Source organism: Ornithorhynchus anatinus, chromosome 2 (assembly GCF_004115215.2).
Source record: "Ornithorhynchus anatinus isolate Pmale09 chromosome 2, mOrnAna1.pri.v4, whole genome shotgun sequence".
Lineage (NCBI taxonomy): Eukaryota > Metazoa > Chordata > Mammalia > Monotremata > Ornithorhynchidae > Ornithorhynchus > Ornithorhynchus anatinus.
Genome location: NC_041729.1, coordinates 154,523,177 through 154,534,216, shown reverse-complemented (window position 1 = coordinate 154,534,216; position 11,040 = coordinate 154,523,177). Strand labels below are relative to the sequence as shown.

The window sequence follows — 11,040 nt, the reverse complement described above, 5'->3', positions numbered from 1 at the left end:
CAGATTTGAGGAGGGAGGGCATTCCAGACAGGAGGTAGGATGTAGGCTGGGGTTGACGGCGGAACAGGCGAGAATGAGGCACAGTGAGAAGGTTAGCTTGTATCTATCCCAGTGCTTGGAACAGTGCTTGACACATAATAAGCACTTAACAAATGCCTTCTTAAATAATACAAAATAATCAGGTTGGATAAAGTCCTTGTATCACATAGGACTCCCATTCTTCATCCCCGTTTTACAGATGAGGTAACTGAGGTACAGAGAAGTTAAGTGGCGAGTCCAAGGTCACACAGCAGGTAAGTGGCAGAGCCAGGATTTGAACCCAAGTCCTCTGACTCCCAGGCCCACATTCTTTCCACTAGGCCATGCCACTTCTCTATTTAACAATTGCAGGTCTTTACTTCCTGAAACCTCATGGATCCCAACTTTCCCCTCTCTCACCCCGATGATCTTACCAACTACTTCATCAACAAAATCAAAACTATCAAGCCTGACTCCCTAAATTCTTCCCCTCACCTCCTTTTTTCTGCCTACCATTTCAGCCATTCCTTCATCCTTCTCAGTCATAACTCAAGGGATCTCCAGGCTGCTGTCAAAATCTACCCCTTCACCACCAACTACATACAACCCCACCCCTTCCCACCTTATCAAAACTCTCACTATGTGCCAAGCACTGTTCTAAATCCTGGGGTGGGTAGATAGAAGGTAATCAGGTTGGATACAGTTCCTGTCCCACATGGGGCTCACAATTTTAATTCCCATTTTTCAGATGAGGTAACTGAAGCACTGAGAAGTTATGACTTGTCCAACATCAAACAGCAGGCATGTGTCCCAAGATCTCTGACTCCCAGACCTGTGCTCTTTCCACTAGGACATGCTGCATCTGCCTCTTCTACTTAGTTTCCTCCAAGTCCCATCTTGACCCTCTACAATCCAGCTCCTTTATTTCACTAAAATCTACTCCATCTATTCCATCCTAATCCACCTTTGCCCTCTGATGACTTTGACCCTATGGATCACTGTCTTCTCCTAGTAACACGATCTCACTGTGGTTGTCCTGATTCTGTCTTCTGGTTCTCCTCCTAAATTCAGAAGCTCCTTCTCAGTCTCTTTCACTGGCCTTTCCTCTGTTTCCCACCCCCTAAATGTGGGCATCTCTCAAAGTTCATTCTAGACCCTCTTTTCTTCTCCAACTACACGCACTCCCTGGGGCAGCTCGACCACATCCATGGACTCCCAAATCTCCCTCTCTAGGCCTGACCTCTCTCCTTCTCAGCAGTCTCCTGCCGCCACTATATCTCTTCATTGATGGCCTGTTGGCACAATCAGTCATTTTTCCCCCAAAAGCTCTCCTCCACCTAACTTCTCCGTCACAGTTGGCAACACCACCATCCTCCCCTTCTCTCAAAATAATGGAATTATGCTTGACTCCTCCCTCTTCCAGCCCCCATATTCAGTCTATCACCAAACTTTGATGATCTTTGAAATTTTGAAACTTTGAAATTTTGATGATCTTTGTGTAATGTGAAGACAGTCAGCTGTCACCCATATCTTGTTGTGATAGGTTATCCATGCACCTCTGCTTCAAATAAATTCCTTACCATTGCCTTTCAAACATTCAGTCAACTCAAACCCTCATATATGACTTTGTTGATCTTGTTGCTTTTACCAATCTACTCACCATATCGCAATCTCATCTATCTCACCACTGATACCTCACCTGTGTCTTGTCACTGGTCTGGAACTCCCTTCCTCTTCTTATCTGACAGATGAGCTCATCATTGGGCAGGGATTGTCTTTATCTGTTGCCCAATTGTACATTCCAAGCTCTTAGTACAGTGCTCTGCACATAGTAAGCGCTCAATAAATACTATTGAATGAATTACCCCTCTTCCCACCTTCAAAACCCTTTTAAAATCAATCTTCCCTGGCTAAGCCCTTATTCCCCCTGCTCCCTCTCCTTTCTGTGTCATATCTGCACTTAGACTTGAATCCTTTATTCACCCCCACTCCAGCCCCACAGCACTTATGTATATATCCATAATTTAGTTTAAAGTCTGTCTCCCTCTCTAGAATGTAAATGGTTAGGAACATGTCTACCAACTCTGTTACAGTTATGATTGACTGATTGGTTGATTAGTTGACTGGAACTATATCTAATTTTTAATGGTATCTGTTAATAATAATAATGATAGCATTTGTTAAGGGCTATGTGCCAAGTACTGTTCTAAGCTCTGGGGTAGATATAAGGTAATCAGGTTGTCCTACGTGGGGCTCACAGTCTTAATCCCCATTTTACAGATGAGGGAACTGAGGCACAGAGAAGTTAAGTGACTGACCCAAAGTCACGCAGCTAATAAGTGGCGGAGCCGGGATTAGAACGCAAGTCCTCTGACTCCCAAGCCAGTGCTCTTTCCACTAAGCCAGGATGCTTCTCTGATAAGTGCTTACGATGTGCCAGGTACTGTATTTGGCGCTAGGAAAGGTACAAGATCATCTGGTTGGATACAGTCCTCATCCCGCAAAGGGCTCACAGTCTTAATCTCCTTTTTCAGATGAGGTAACTGAGGCACAGAGAAGTTAAGTGATTTGCCCAAGGTCACACAGCAGGTGGTAGAGCTGGCATGAGAACGCCCAGTCCTGTGCTTTTTTTCACTAGGCCACACTGCTTCTAATTCCCACCTATGTCTTCTCTCCCAGGCCTTAATGCAGGGCTCTGCACCCAGTAAGCTCAGTGTTTTGCACACAGTAAGCATTCAATAAATACGATTGATTGAATGAATGATTGAATAAATACTATTACTACTATTACTATTCATTCATTCATTCAACCAATCATATTTATTGAGTGCTTATTGTGTGCAGAGCACTGTATTAAGCACTTGGAAAGTACAATTCAGCAACAGATAGACACAGTCCCTACCTAACAACGGGCTCACAGTCTAGAAGGGGGAGACAGACAACAAAACAAAACAAAAGAAGTAGACAGGCATCAATACCATCACAATAGATAAATAGAATCATAGATATATACACTCAGAATCATAGATGTATTACTACAGTGCTTGTATGTAATAAGCAGGAATCAGTGTGGTCTAGTGGAAAGAGCACAGGCCTGAGAGACTGAGGCTCTGGGTTCTAATCCCACTTTACCACTTGTCTTCTGTGTGACCTAAGGGAAGTCACTTAATTTCTCTCTGTCTCAGTTCCCTCATCTGTAAAATGGAGATGAAGCCCCATTTGGGACAGGGACTGTGTCCAACCTGATTGCCAATCACCTTGTATCTACCCTAGTGCTTAGAAAAGTGCTTAACACACAGCCAGCACTTAACAAATGCTATAATTACTAATTAATTATTGAATATGCACCATCAGAATTGGAGTTGTTCAAAACGAATTGAAGTTGTTCACCAGGTTTTGAACAACTCCAATTCTGATGGTGCATATTAAATGCAGATAAAGCAGCATTATGTTTTGAGAAAATAAGTATGGATCCCAGGTGCCTTGCTTTCAGATTTACAAGAGAATCACAATTATTGTTTCCGACACCAATAATAATAATAATAATGGTATTTGTTAAGCGCTTACTATGTGCAGAGCACTGTTTTAAGCGCTGGGGTAGATTCAGGGTAGTCAGATTGTCCCACGTGGGGTTCACATTTTTTAATCCCCATTTTTACAGATGAGGAAACTAAGTCACAGAGAAGTTAAGTGACTTGCACAAGGTCGCACAGCAGACAAGTGGCGGAGCCGGGATTAGAACCCACGACCTCTGACTCCCAAGCCCTTGCTCTTTCCACTAAGCCACGCTGCTGTGACCCTTCTTTTTAACCTGATATTGAATTAATTACTAAGGTTGAAAGAAAAATGATTCCCAATTGAAAATAATGATTTTTAGAAAGTGAATAGAATTTGCATTTACAGTCCTCCTGATTGTAAGTTTCTTGTGGGCAGGGAATATGTCTACTAACTGTTATACTGAACTTTCACAAGTGCTTAATACAGTGCTTTGCACACTGAAAGTGCTCAGTAAATAGCAATGATGGATCAATTACAGTTTTCTCCATTTAAATTTTAGTAGTTAGATGGCTAAACTTGCTAATTTACTTCTTAGTTAGAAGACAAATGGAAACACAGAAGCTGTTTTCCTTCAGGAAAAAGTTCTACCCCTGGAACTCTGCCATGGCTGCATTAGAAATAGTAGTTACAGGTATTTGGAGAAGAAGAAGAAGAAGAAGAAGATAGAAATTTATCTCCCTTAGTTTCCTTTTCCTGAAAAATAAAAGGGGGGTAATAATTCCCACAGACTTTCATCAAATTAAAAATAGCTGAGTATTTCCATAAGGGATCATAAAAAGGAGTTAATAACTTAGAGAAATCAGCCATGGTAATGGTGCCAAGATTTCACAAGATTTCTTTTAATAATTTGTCCTTATATGGAATTAATATTTCAACAGTGACTGATGGCCCGAATTCTTCCTAACTTTACCTTTGTTCTACAATGGAAAAATACAGAGTTTCTCATCGCTTCTTTTAAAATAAATTTGAACTTTTTTCATCACTGTTTCTTAGTTGGGACAAAGCATTAAAAAGAAATAGAATGGGTGTTTTGTGTGTAAATTTAAAGTACCCCAAGATTTGCGTTATTATTTTTATAGTTCAGATGCCCTGAAATTGCTAAATATAAGTGAATCGTTACTGCTCACTGGGGAAATAAAATAATTTACTGCAGAATCAAGAAACATTCTGTCCACTTCTCCCCACTCCTCAAGATCCTCCGAGGGTTGCCCATCCACTCCCGCGTCAAAAGAAACTCCGTACAAGGCTACACAGCTTAATGTATGTAGCCTGTCATTATTCCGAATCTTCTGGTCTCCATTCATCCAAGACAAATTCCAGGTTCTCATATTATAATAATGTTGGTATATGCTAAGCGCTTACTATGTGCCAAGCACTATTCTAAGCGCCAGGGGATACAAGGTGATCAGGTTGTCCCATGTGGGGCTCACAGTTTTAATCCCCATTTTACAGATGAGGGAACTGAGGCACAGAGAAGTTAAGTGACTTGCACAAGGTCACACAGCAGACAAGCAGCAGAGGCTTTCTTAGCCATTTAAACTCAACTTACTCTTTTTCTTCACTTTACCACTCCACTCTCTTTTCACCCCCAAAGCTGAAACCAGCCTGTATTATGCACTCCTGAGTCACTCAATATGTACTTGATGAATATTTGCACTTGAACCTGTGACCTTGAGACATTTGTTATGCACCCCACCCTCAGTCCCACAGCACTTATGAAAATATCTATAAATCATGTATATTCATGATTGTCTCACCCTTTAGACTATAAGTTTGTTGTTGTTGTAAGGACAGAGTATACCACTCTTGTCTGCTGTGTGACTGTGGGCAAGTCACTTAACTTATCTGTGCCTCAGTTACCTCATCTGTAAAATGGGGATTACCTGTGAGCCTCACATGGGACAACCTGATTACCCTGTATCTACCCCAGCGCTTAGAACAGTGCTCGGCACATAGTAAGTGCTTTACAAATACCAACGTATTATTATTATTGTACTGTACTCCGACAAGTGCTTAACACAATGCCCTGCACACAGTAAGCACTCAACAAATACCAACTGATTGACTGGTGAGTGTACTGTACTCCCCCAAGTTCTTAAACTACTGTTCTGCTCACAGTCAATAAAAGATCATATTTATTGAGTACTTACTATGTGCAGAATACTGCACTAAGCACGTGGGAGAGTACAACAGAGTTGGTAGACACTATCCCTGCCCACAATGAGTTTACAGTCTATAGGATTGAAAATGCAAATCCTATTCACTTTCTAAAATCATTATTTTCAATGGGGAATCATTTTTCCCATTTGAGAAAAGAAAAATTCCCAAATGCTCAATACATATATCATGGATGAATTTGTTCATTGTTGTTGATGATGATGATCATTGTCAAGTTAGTCTTTCTTTTCTGACACTCTTTGTTGCCTCAAATCTTGCATCTCTTCCGCTGTGAGTTTTTTTCCGGCCTCTCTCTCACGTCTCCCTTGTAAGGCTGGTCTTCATTCCGACACTGCTATCATCTCTGTTCTGATCTTATCCAGGCCCTCCGCCACCACCTAGGTCTCCTTTTTTGTGATTTCTCTTTGTCTCAGTTTTGGGCTCCATATTAATATCCTCTTTCATGTAACCCCACATGCTTGAAACGATCTCCTAATTAACATTCTCCAAGCTTTCTGCCTTCAAAAAACTTTGGAGAAACCCAACCCATCTCTTTTTTCTGAACACAGCTCAGGGGCTATTTGTGGAGCTCTAAAAAAACGTAAATGTGCAGTCAGCAAAGCTGGAAAAACCAGCATGATTTTGGAAACCAAATCCCTAGACTGACTACCTTCATCTTAGCTTAAAAAAGAAACTATGCAAAGATTAAATTTGTTTTTGCATGTTGCAATATTTAAGTCAGACGGGTTAACACAAGAATGCTGGTCAGTGTAGAAAGGGGAGGAGAACAAAAATTTTGCCGTGTGCTAACATTTTCAAAGACTGAAAAATTTTTCATGACAGTCCATCTGCAAGGCTAACTCTGTTGTATTTTACTCTCCCAGGCACGTTTTCCCTCATCTGTGAAATGGAGATGAAGACTGTGAGCCCCACGTGGGACAACCTGATTCCCCTGTGTCTACCCCAGCGCTTAGAACAGTGCTCTGCACATAGTAAGCGCTTAACAAATACCAACATTATTAGATCTTCACAACATGAAGATACAGGAAAAGTTCAGGGAACAGCCCCAACATCTCTGTAGGTTTCTTCAAAGCTCTACTAAAATCACATCTCCTCCAGGAAACCTTCTCTAATTAATCAATCATTGTTATTTATCAAGGCATCTATGGTATGTGGAGCACTGTACTAGGCGCCTGGGAGAGTACAATAAAACAGAGTTGGCCGACACGTTCCCTGCCCATGACAATCTTACAGTCTAGAGGACTGTAACTAATCTTTCATCTCCCCACCCAGCTCCCCTCCTTTTTGCATCACCTCTACATGAGTCTTTTCCACCTAAGCCCTTAGATACTCAACCTACCTACTCTCCCCAAAAGCGTTTATGCACACATCTTTATGCTTCATTGCTTCCCCTATCTGAAATACATATTTAATATCTGTCTCCCCTACTATATTCTAAGGTCCTTGAGGGCTGGGATTATGCCTACTTGATCTACTGTACTCTCCCAAATGCTTACTATAGGTATATATGCACAGAGAAACAGTCAATAAATTCTCCTGATTGGCTGACTAATCAAACAAAAGTTGTTATAGCAATGGTGAAGTGGATAGAACACAAGCCTGGGAGTCAGAAGGTCATGGGTTCTAATTCAGGTTCTGCCACTTGTCTGCTGTGTGATCTTGGGCAGATCACTTTTCTGTGTCTCAGGTATCTCATCTGTAAAATGGGGATTGAGACTGTGAGCCCCATGTGGGACAGGGACTGTGTCCAACCCAATTTGCCTGTATCCATCCCAGAAATTAGTATAGTTCCTGGCACATAGTAAGCACTTAACAAATACTATTGTTAATAATAACAATAAATATTACAGCTCATTCTGCACCATGAAAATTCATTTTTCTAAATGATGTTTGTTTATGAACTATTTAGTCAGTAAAAAATTGACCTATCTAAATGTATTTACTGAATTTTTCTAAAGTGATTCTGGGATAAAAAATGATAATAGGAATCATTATGATACTTGTTGAGTGCTTATGGTATGCTAAACTCAGTGCTAAAGATGAGCATAAACTGATCAGATACAGTCCCTGACCCACTGACAGAAAAGAAAGAAGCACCCCTCAGGAAGATCAGAGGGGCTTTGGAGGTTGTTGGGAGCCATGGTTGTGGCTCCTACCTTGGACTCTGAGACTTGAGGAGCCTAAAATTCTCCTCCTTAGGCCACAGCATCCTGCTGATTTTTGTTTTTAATTGTGTGTATTTGTCCTTATATTATAGTATTTTATTGTTTCTCTGTCCCTTAGAATTATTGCTTATGTCCCTTAGTCTCTCTCGACTTGTAAACTCATTGTAAGCAGGGAATGTGCCTGTTTATTGTTGAACTGTACTCTCCCAAGTGCTTAGTACAGTGCTCTGCACATGGTAAGCACTCAATAAATATGATTGAATGAATAAATGATTGTCTCCAGTCCCTTCACCATGACTTATATTCTTAGATCAAAATCCCCCTTGAAGGCTAGGGATCTGGTCCCTCAAAATGATAATAATACTAATCATGGTACTTGCTAAGTGCTTACTATGTGTCAAGCACTGTTCTAAATACTGGGGTAGATACAAATCGATCAGGTTGGACACAGTCCCTTTCCCACATGGGGCTCACAGTCTTAAACTCCATTTTACAGGTGAGGGAACTGAGGCCCAGAGAAGTGAAGTGACTTTGCTCAAGGTCACACAGAAGACATGTGGCAGAGCTGGGATTAAAACCCAGATCCTTCCAGGCCCATGCTCTATTCTCTAAACCATACTGCTGCTTAGTACAGTGCTCTACACACAGCAAACACTTAGTCGACACTTGTCTTATGCTGTCAATTCGTCTTTGACCCATAGCAATGCCATGGACACATCTCTCCCATAACACCACGCCTCCATCTGCAGTGGTTCTGGTAGTGGATCTGATAGTTTTCTTCCTAAAAATACAGAAGTGGATTACCATTGCCTCCTTCTGCGCAGTTAACTTGAGTCTTCACCCTTGATTCTCTCCCATGCCGCTGCTGCCCAACACAGGTGAGTTTTGACTTGTAGGAGATGGCCTTCCACTCGCTAGCCACTACCCAAGCAAGGAATGGAATGGATAGACCTCTGCCTGGCCCTCCCTCTTGTAGTCGAGACTGGTAGAGTACTGGGAACTCTCCAGGTGTGACCCTGAGAGGGATAATAAACACTATTTTTTCCACTACTACTCACAGTCTAAGGAGAAATCTAAACAGGTATTTAATTCCTATGCTACAGAAGAGTGAAGTGATTTGCCCAAAATCCCACAGCAGTCAAGTGGCAGAACTGAAATTGGAACCCAGGTTTTCTGACTCTCGATCCTATGCTCTGTCTTCTAGGCCATAATCTTAATAAGGCTAGCTCTCCCCACTACTGTCCACTACTGGGGAAATATAGTCAGATTGTGTCCCACCTGATTTTCTTGTATCCACACCAGCGCTTAGTACAGTGCTTGGCACATAGTAAGTGCTTAACAAATACCACAGTTATTATTAAAGTAGAAAATCTTCTTTCACCTTTCCATTATATTCTTGTTGCAAAAGCATGCTTTAAATGGCCATTGATGGTCATGCTTCATGTATGCTCAGTGAAGTGTATTCTCTGGTTGTAGGAAACATTCTTACTGAATTCAGTAAAACTGCGTAGGTCTATAGTTGATTTCTTGGAAAATGCCAAATCTTATGGAATTGCTTCCTTCTGAATCATTGATTCAATGGGAAAAAGTGGTGAGGTTTGAAAATCTCAGATTTTCCATCCAACTTTCAGAAAAGGGAAGCAGCGTAGCCTTGTGAAATGAGTCTGGCCCTGGGAATCAGAGGACCTGGGTTCTAATCCTCAGTCCACCATTTATTTGCTATGTGACCTTGAGCAAATCACTTAACTTCTCTGGCCCTCAATTCCCTCATCTGTACAATGGGGATTAAGATTGGAACATGGATTGTATCCAACCTGATTAGGTTGTATCTACCCCAGCTCTTAGTACAGTGCCAGGCACACAGTAAGTGCTTTACAAATACCATTCAAAACAAAAAAGTACAGAAGATAAAATGCCAACAGGAGTTGGAGTAGTAGCCTTCTATATTCTTTTACCTGATCTCTTGCCTTCCCAATCTAATCTAATCCCCTTGACCCTCTCCTGTTTAGCCTCACCCAGGGATGCAGTTATCTGGAGGGCCTGAACACTGAACTTCATAGAACTTCCTATGGCAAGAGGTTGCCACAGGGCAAGTTAGCCTTCAGATATGCCTTTCTGACCCTCCTAAGTATAAATAATTTTCTTCCAAATTCTTTTTTTTCCCCAAGTTTCATTGTTTTACTGCAGTGGCTCACTTCTAGTCAAGTTTCACAGCCCTTACTGAAAAAGTTGCTGATTCTTCATTTCTCTCTTCTGTGAATTTAGTTTAACTCTACCATCAGACTAGGTCTTAAGGGGGTGAATTTGATGTCTCCCTCCTTGGGTTTGGTATTCATTCATTCATTCAATTGCATTTATTAAGCATGTACTGTGTGCAGAGCACTGTTCTAAGCGCTTGGGAAAGTACAGTACAACAATAAACAGTGACAATCCCTGTCCACAAAGAGCTCACAGTCTAGAGGTGGGGAAACAGACGTCAATAATAAAATTACAGATATATACATAGGTGCTGTGAGGCTGGGCGGGGGCAGGGCAAAGGGAGCAAGTCAGGGTGATGCAAAAGGGCGTAGAAGATGAGAAAAGTGGTGCTTAGTCTGGGAAGGCCTCTTGGAGGAGGTGTGCTTTCAATAAGACTTTAAACATTTATTCATTCAATAGTATTTATTGAGCACCTACTATATGCAGAGCACTGTACTAAGCTCTTGGAATGTACAAATTGGCAACTGAACAATTAACAGAACAGAACAACAACCGGCAACAATTTAGACGTTGTTATTTAAACATTGGGGTCTGGAAAGCATATTTTGGCCAATTCAAATATGAGGTGTGCTAGTTAAGATTTTCCCATCCTCCCGAGGATATATTGAATGGCTAATTTAACCAAAACCACTTTATTAAAAAAAGCTTTTCCCTCAGTGATTCTCTGAATTTTAGTAAGCCATTTCATTTTAATAGAATAGTGTTTATATTCCTCTAGGGCTTTCTTTAATGTTTTGTGTTTTCTGGGCTTTAAAATTTTACTCCTAAAGCTAGTTAGTTCTGGGTAAATAAACCTTCTTTCTCAATCTGCGAATCCGCCCAAATATTGTCTGGATTTGGAAGATGTGGGGATGGTGCTGCC

General features: G+C 41.3%; 1 non-coding gene across 1 annotated transcript; it reads right to left on the bottom strand.

Annotated features, from left to right (window-relative positions):
• Positions 1 to 8,807: 8,807 nt before the first annotated feature.
• On the bottom strand, positions 8,808 to 8,945 carry LOC114809927. Its single transcript, XR_003757698.1, has one exon. It is a non-coding gene; the product is annotated as a small nucleolar RNA SNORA7 (small nucleolar RNA).
• Positions 8,946 to 11,040: the final 2,095 nt, after the last annotated feature.